Here is a 7,643-nt window from a genome sequence, read left to right on the forward strand (position 1 = left end):
TTTGTGCATCTGTGTTCCCATTTTCCTTGTAGGTACAGTTTCTTCCTGTTTTTGGCATCAAAATTCTGCTACCCTTATAAAAGGAGCTGGGGAGCCCCTCCTCTTGCCCCCGTCCTGTATTTCCCCAAAGGAAATTTCTATGGAACAATTTGCATCGAATAGGGGTTATGTGTTCCTTGAAGGCTTGGTAAAACTTGCTTGTAATACTGTCTGGTCTGATGCTTTTTTTGCAAGTAGATTTATGACTGCTGACTTAATGTCCTAAATGCTTCCAGGTTTTCTCTTACTCTTTGAGATCATTTTGATCATTTTTATTTTTTCTATGCATCTACTTCATCTTCTACAACTATTAAATCTTTTTGACATAAAGTTGTTTATAGTGCTTATTTTGCTAAAGAATTCTACTGTGTGTTTATGTCTTCCTTTGCATTCCTGATGAAATTCATTCGTGATTTCCTTTTTTTTTTTTTTTTGCGACCTTTATTTCCAAAAGTTTATTCACTTTGTCTTCTTGGGGAATTAACTGTGCATTTGTTAATTCTTTCTTTTGTATATTTCCTATTTCACTAACTTCTGTACTTATCTTTAGTATTTCCTTCCTCCCAGTAAACATTTTTTTCTGGTGTTTTTTCCAATTTCTTGTGTTGAATACTTCCTTCATTAATTTTCACTCTTACTTCCCAGTGACTATTTATTCTTTTACTGCTTTTTTCCATGTTTGGAAATCTTATTCTTTCACTGTCTTAGTTGTAAATACTTGAGACTTTTTATTACGCTTTATCCTCTGAATTATTTAGAAGTACACCTTTTAGCTTGCAAACATTTGGAATTTCTCATTTTATTATTTAATGTTAGGAGGCGATCTGTGTGATATCAGTTGAAACTTTCTTTGCAACCTAATATTGAATTCAGTTTTGTTAAATGTCAGATTTGAGTTTGAAAAGAATATTTAGAGCCTATGTACATCTAGATCAAGCTTGTTAATTATGAGGTTCAAATTAAGCTATGATTTTTCTGACAGAGACATGCTAAAAATTGCCCGTGATTGTGAGTTTTTGGTTTCTTTTGCAGTTTTACTTCCTGTATTTGAGACCAAAAGGAGGCACAGAGGTTCGGCACTAACACATTTTCTTAAAGAATTTTTTTTTTATTAGTGAGTAAACATTTTTGTCCTAATGATTCCTTTGTTAGTAATATTGCTATTACTTTCTTTTGTATATATTTTATGTATGTATATATTTTATGTATACATACCAACTTTTTTTTATACATATTTTTTCAACCTTTATTTTCAAACTTTCTGTGTTGTTTGGGTTGAGTTGTATCTAAAAATCTTTTGTATAGATTTTTTTTCCATCTAATCAGTTAGTCTCTGTAATTAATAGGCAAGTTTAATACATTTACTATTATCATAATTATTAACGTATTTGGACTTAACTGATATATTTGGACTTTAGCTTATTATCTTACTTATGTTTTTTCTCCAATTTTCCCTCCAATCTTACATATTATTGTTGGCCAGCATTTTAGTTTCACTTTGTTTTTAACCCCCTTGATTCAGCACAATTGTAATTACTGATATTACTATTAATTATAGTCAATGTTTATTAGGTTGGCTATCATTTAAATCCTTCTGGATTTAATTACCACTATAACTGAAGTTCTTTCAGTGAGGATCCATGAATATTAGACTCTTTTTTTTTTTTTTTAATTTGAAGATCTGGGCGCCTGGGTGGCTCAGTCGGTAGAGTGTCTGCTTTTGGCTCAGGTCATGATCCCAGGGTCCTGGAATCAAGCCCAACATTGGGCTCTCTGCTCAGCGGGGAGCCTGCTTCTCCCTCTCCCTCTGCCCCTCCTCCCTGCTCATGCTCTCTCTCTCTCTCAAATAAATAAATAAAAATAATAATTTGAAGATCTAATTGGCTTTATCACGTGATTCATAAGTCAGGCAGCATTCCATCTAGCAAGTAGAGGTGAGCTCTCAGTAGACTTTCTTTTGTTTCTATCAGAAAATCTCTCTATGACAGCCCTCACTTCTGGAGGATAGTTTAGTTGGACATATAATTTGGGATAACATGGCCCCTCAGTACTTTGCCAAAAGGATAGCACTGTCTTCTGGCCTCCGTTGGTGATGCTGAGCATTCCATCAATCCAATTGTCATTTCTTTCCAGGTAGGTAGTCTTATCTCTTTGGTTGCTTTTAAGATCTCTGTGTCTTCGATGCTTTCTAATTTCTCCACAATGAGTCTAGCTGTGTATTTATTTTTACTTATCCTGTAAGTAAGGATAAGTACTCTAAGGACTCATTCCTTCAATTATGGAAAAATCCCATCACTTGTTCATTTTTAATTTGCCCCACCCCTGTTTTTATTTTCTTCTAGACCATAAGATGGACGTTCCACCTACTCATTCTTTTTTTTTTTTATTCTTATGTTAATCTCCATACATTTCATCATTAGTTCTAGATGAAGTGTTCCATGATTCATTGTTTGTGCATAACACCCAGTGCTCCATGCAGAACGTGCCCTCCTCAATACCCACCACCAGGCCAACCCATCCTCCCACCCCCTCACCTACTCATTCTATTGTCCACGTTTCTTAATTGTGTTTTCTTATTTTTCATCTCTTCATATCTCTGTGCTGCATTTGGGATGATTTCCTTCTAATTATCTTCTATTTCTCGAATTCTCTCTTTCACGTTGTTACCTCTATTTATCTCATAAATTTAGTTTATAATTTCAATGAAGATATTTTTACGTCTAGGTCTACTTGATTATTTTTTATGTCCACTTATTCTTTTCAAAATGTCCGATTCTGCCCAATTCCTTCTTTTACTTCCCATATCATTTTAAATATACTTTAATATTTCAGATGTTCAGACTGTGAAAATTAATAAAAGGAAACCTCATTTAGAATGGAGCCCAGAGGCCACAGGGAAAGCTCTCACTTTCTACCCCTCTTATCTATTGCGGGCCCAAGAGGAAAAGACCAGGGGCACAAATCCTTACTACCTTAGCTACCACTTTGCTATCCCAGCAAGAGGGAAGAAGTTTTTCTCCTCCCCTAGCAATAGCCCAGCCAATGAGAGATGGTCACAGCCCAGCCAATGAGAGACTGTCATAGCTCAACTAATGAGGGATGGTCACAGCCAATGAGTCACAGCCTAGCCAATGAGAGACTCACAGCCTAGCCAATGAGAAAAAGGTCACAGCCCAGCCAGTGAGAGAGTGTCATAGCTCAGCCAATGAGAGACCATCACAGCCCAGCCAATGAGAAACCCCCATGTTACAATTCCCAGTGGACTTTCTGTTTACAACATCCTTCCCAGCATCCCCCTTCCTCTATAAAAGGGCCTCCTCTCCTTGCTCTGTGGACCTGGGTGTGGTTCTGCTATGTCCTACATGTCCCGGGATGCAATTCTTTGCTATTTCAGAATAAACCCATCTCTGCTGATAAAAGGGCTGTTTTATTTTTTAAGGTTTATAAGATTTTCTATGAATTCCAGTTATTGGGGAGCTAATTCTTGTTTTGTTACTTCTTTTTTTTTTTTTTTAAGATTTTATTTATTTATTTGAGACAGAAAGCATGAGAGGGAGGAGGGTCAGAGGGAGAAGCAGACTCCCTGCCGAGCAGGGAGCCCGATGCGGGACTCGATCCCGGGACTCCAGGATCATGACCTGAGCCGAAGGCAGTCACTTAACCAACTGAGCCACCCAGGCGCCCGTTTTGTTACTTCTACTGTCTCCTTTTTGTAGTGGTTTATGTATGTGTTCCATAATTTTTCCTTTGTGGGTTCATAGGAGAGTGTTTGCCCCAGCCCTGCGGGAGTCTGGTATGCTTCAGGTGGCAAAATTGTCCCTGTGGAGCGGTTTCGTATCTGCTTCTGCCAGGGCCCAGGTGTTTAAATGGTCTGGGAACAGTTTTTATGTTGCTCTTATGACTTGGGCTTTCTCCACCTCTCAGTGTAACATCATGAACCTTGCTCCCGTTTTTGGGACAGACCCAGGGTTTTGATTTCTGACAGACAAGTTATTCTCTATCCAAATCCCTAAATCCCTGGTCCAGTAGGTAGAGTTTTGCTAGCCCCCTTTGTGCCATCTTCAGGGCAGCAATGAGCAGCTCTTGAAGACTCCAGGATGTAATCTGGGGCTCCATTCCAGCTACTTCACTTTGAGTGAGCTCCAGATGTCACCTCGGGTCCCCATGTTAGAACCTCAGCCAGAGGTTCTCAGCCATCACCAGATCTGAGGAGTGTCAGTGGATGTGGGGAGGCCCAGTTTGAGGTCAGAGAAGGGCCTACTTGCATACACAACTCAGGTAGGGTGATTTGAGAGACCCTTCCAAAGAGCAGACACCCTGTGTCTAACTGCTATCTCTTCAACTGTAGCACCACCTCATGGGAGTTAGAACTGTGGTTACCTTAGGTCAGCACCACGTCTGGCCAGGTGAGCCACCTCCTTTGGGCAGAGATCCAGCCCACAGACCATCCTGGCCCCCAGGGAGCACACTGTGACCCACGGCTCTAGAATTCCAGCTAGAAAGAGGACACCAGAGGGAGAGCTACAGAGAGAGCCGGAAAAGCGCTAGGGAGAAGGCATCAATCTCTCATAAAGTGGAAAACTGCCGGCTTCCAATCTGCAATCAAGCAGAGGAGACAGAAGAGGTGGCTTCGCCAAGCGGCCACATCTCCAGAATCACTGCTGAGTAATTGCTTGGTACTCCAAGTCCGGGATGGGGGCTCTTGAAGCAGTATTTCATGGGAGAGACATTGAGCCCTCATCAGGACAAGAAATGTGGTTGTTTAACAGGCAGCTCATGATATAGCATTCATCTGGTGGCAAATCCGTGAGGTTCATTAAGCTGACCAGCCCAGCCTCCGAAGAGGGATACAAAATTAGCCAGAGGAGGGAAGAGGTAAGAAGACACTGGAGGGAGGTGGGGTAGAAGAAGCTTGTCTTCCAGGTGGTGATTCTGGAACATGGGAGGGAAGGAATGGGAAGTTTGTCTTCTTCCCTGCTCCTTACAAAGAATGTTTTAGCCCCGCAGCACAGATGCCTAAATGGAATTGCCCAGTCAGCGCATCTGACCAGCACCCCCCAAAGATCAAAGACTTCCATTGTTAAATTCCCACCGGTGCCACCGCCCCCACCAACAAACCCAGAAAGCTGCTCTGCAAAAATCTGCACAATCAACCTGACCTGTAGGTAATCAGAAATTCGAGAACAAACTTGCTTCATCCGGAAAACGCTGGGCACCTACCTGCCCTGGGAAATCTATATGTAAATTCAGGCAGATCTGCAGTCTTCCTGGTGCATCTGGTTTGGTCTCCAACCAGGTCCCAAGCTCAGGTAAGACAAAGGGGGCAGCAGACTGTGGTTCAGAGCAGGAACTGTCAGGGTGAGGGGTTTCTGTTTGGGTGGGACGGGGGGAGGGAGGTCAAGGTTTCTTCCCAAAGCAATGTCAAATGGTCTCTGCTTTAAGTCCCGGGGAGCCCCAACTTACAGCTCACTTTTTGATTCTTTTTTTTTTTTTTAAAGATTTTATTTATTTATTTGAGACAGAGAGAATGAGAGACAGAGAGCATGAGAGGGAGGAAGGCCAGAGGGAGAAGCAGACTCCCTGCTGAGCAGGGAGCCCGATGTGGGACTCGATCCCGGGACTCCAGGATCATGACCTGAGCCGAAGGCAGTCGCTTAACCAACTGAGCCACCCAGGTGCCCCTCACTTTTTGATTCTTAAAAAAAAAAAGTGAAAGAACCCTGGTGGAAGAAAATCAAATTGTTTCAGATACTGCAAAGCAAATCTTCCCACAGCCCGGGCATTCCTGGGTGGTGCACTGTGGCCTCTTGTCACCATTTAAGTCACTTGGTTGCTGGCCACACCCAGCGCCTCTGTGCCTGGAAGCATGCCTTCACAGTTGGCATCACTCAGCGAGGTCGTGTTGTGTTATGGTACAAACTACCCCCGAGTCTCAGTGGCTCGCTGTGAGACAGGTGTGTTTTTAGCTCATGCTGAGTGCCCCTCACCGCCCTGCCCCAAGAGATGACAGAGGCGGAGTCTAGAGTCAGGGAACACCAGGAGCTGGAAGGGGCAAGGAAGGGGGCTTCCCTAGAGCCTTTGGGGGGTGGGGGAGGGGCACAGCCCTGTAACACCCTGATTGCTGACTTCGGGCCTCCAGAACTGTGAGAAAATAAATTCTGCTGTTTTAAGTTTGTGGTACTTTGTTACAGCAACCACAGGAAACTAATACAGATTGATCTTTGCTCTAGGACTCAGGCTAATGGAGCAGCCTCTATCCAGACCACTGGGGGTTTTCATCAAAGGAAAAGAAAACAAGGCACAAAGTATGAGCTGGTTCTCAAAGCTTCCACACAAAGGTGACCCAGTCATTCTGCTCACATTTCATTGGCTGGAGCAGGTCACCTGGGTGCCTATGGCTTCAAAAGGCAGGGAAATGTAATCCCCTACCTCAGAATTTGGCAAACTTCTGTATGGGGCCATGTGGTAAATATTTTATACTGTGGGCTGCATGGTCTCTGTTATAGCCACTCAACTCTGCCGTTTCAGTGAGAAAGCAGGCATGGACAAATGTAAATGAATGTGTACTCCAATAAAACTTTATTTATAAAACCAGACAGTGGGCCATATTTTGCTGAAGGAAGGGACAGTGGGTGTTGCTGGGTAATGGGACAGTCTAGCATAAATTCCTTTGTGTTTTTTACTTCCTCTTCTGGTTATCTATCGCTGCATAGCAAATCACCCCAAAACTTAGTGGCTCAGAACAACAACCATACTTAGCGTTGTCTTTCACAGTCCTGGGGGTTGACTGGGCTCAGCTAAGGGGCTCTTCCTGGAATCTTTCGTATGGTTGCTGTCAGGCAGTGGCTGGAGCTGCAAGCAGCAGAAAGCTGTTCGCATGTTATGTTCACATGTCATGCCATGTCATGTTCGCATGTCTAGACTAGCTGCTGGCAGCTGGGGCTCCCGGGCGTCCTTATCTTTTTGTGTCCCTCCACATGGTTTCTTTCTTTTTTTTTTTTTAAGATTTTGTTTATTTGACAGAGAGCATAAGCGGGGGAGCGGTAGGCAGAGGAAGAAGCAGGCTCCCCACTGAGCAAGGAGATGCGGGGCTTGATCCAGGACCCTGGGATCATGACCTGAGCTGAAGGCAGATGCTTAACTGCCTGAGCCACCCAGGTGCCCCACTCCACATGGTTCCCACAGCACGGCACCTCTTTCTTACTTGGCAGCTCAGGGCTCCATAGGCCAATGGAGTGAGAGTGTGAGAAAGCACCATATGTGGCTATTTCAATGAAATTCAATTAAAATTAAATAAAATTTAAAATTCAGTTGCTGGGGCACCTGGGTGGCTCAGTCGGTTAAGCGACTGCCTTCGGCTCAGGTCATGATCCCGGGGTCCTGGGATCGAGTCCCGCATCAGGCTCCCTGCTCATCAGGGAGCCTGCTTCTCCCTCTTCCTCTGCTGATCCCCCCTGCTTGTGCTTTCTCTCTCTTTCAAATGAATAAATAAAATCTTTAAAATAAATAAATAAAGTTCAGTTGCTGAGTCACATGAGCCACATTTCAAGTTTTCATGGTGGCTACCATGACTGACAGAGTGCGCCAAGCCAAGTGGGAGCCAT

General features: G+C 43.4%; 1 long non-coding RNA gene across 1 annotated transcript; it reads left to right on the plus strand.

The window, feature by feature from the left end:
• Positions 1 to 4,398: 4,398 nt before the first annotated feature.
• LOC145717218 (uncharacterized) lies at positions 4,399 to 6,598 on the plus strand. Its single transcript, XR_014140283.1, has 3 exons — positions 4,399 to 4,914; positions 5,039 to 5,348; positions 6,270 to 6,598. It is a non-coding gene; the product is annotated as an uncharacterized LOC145717218 (long non-coding RNA).
• The last annotated feature ends 1,045 nt before the right edge of the window (positions 6,599 to 7,643 follow it).

This window comes from Leptonychotes weddellii, chromosome 15, assembly GCF_054177405.1.
Source record: "Leptonychotes weddellii isolate Sample4059 chromosome 15, ASM5417740v2, whole genome shotgun sequence".
NCBI lineage: Eukaryota > Metazoa > Chordata > Mammalia > Carnivora > Phocidae > Leptonychotes > Leptonychotes weddellii.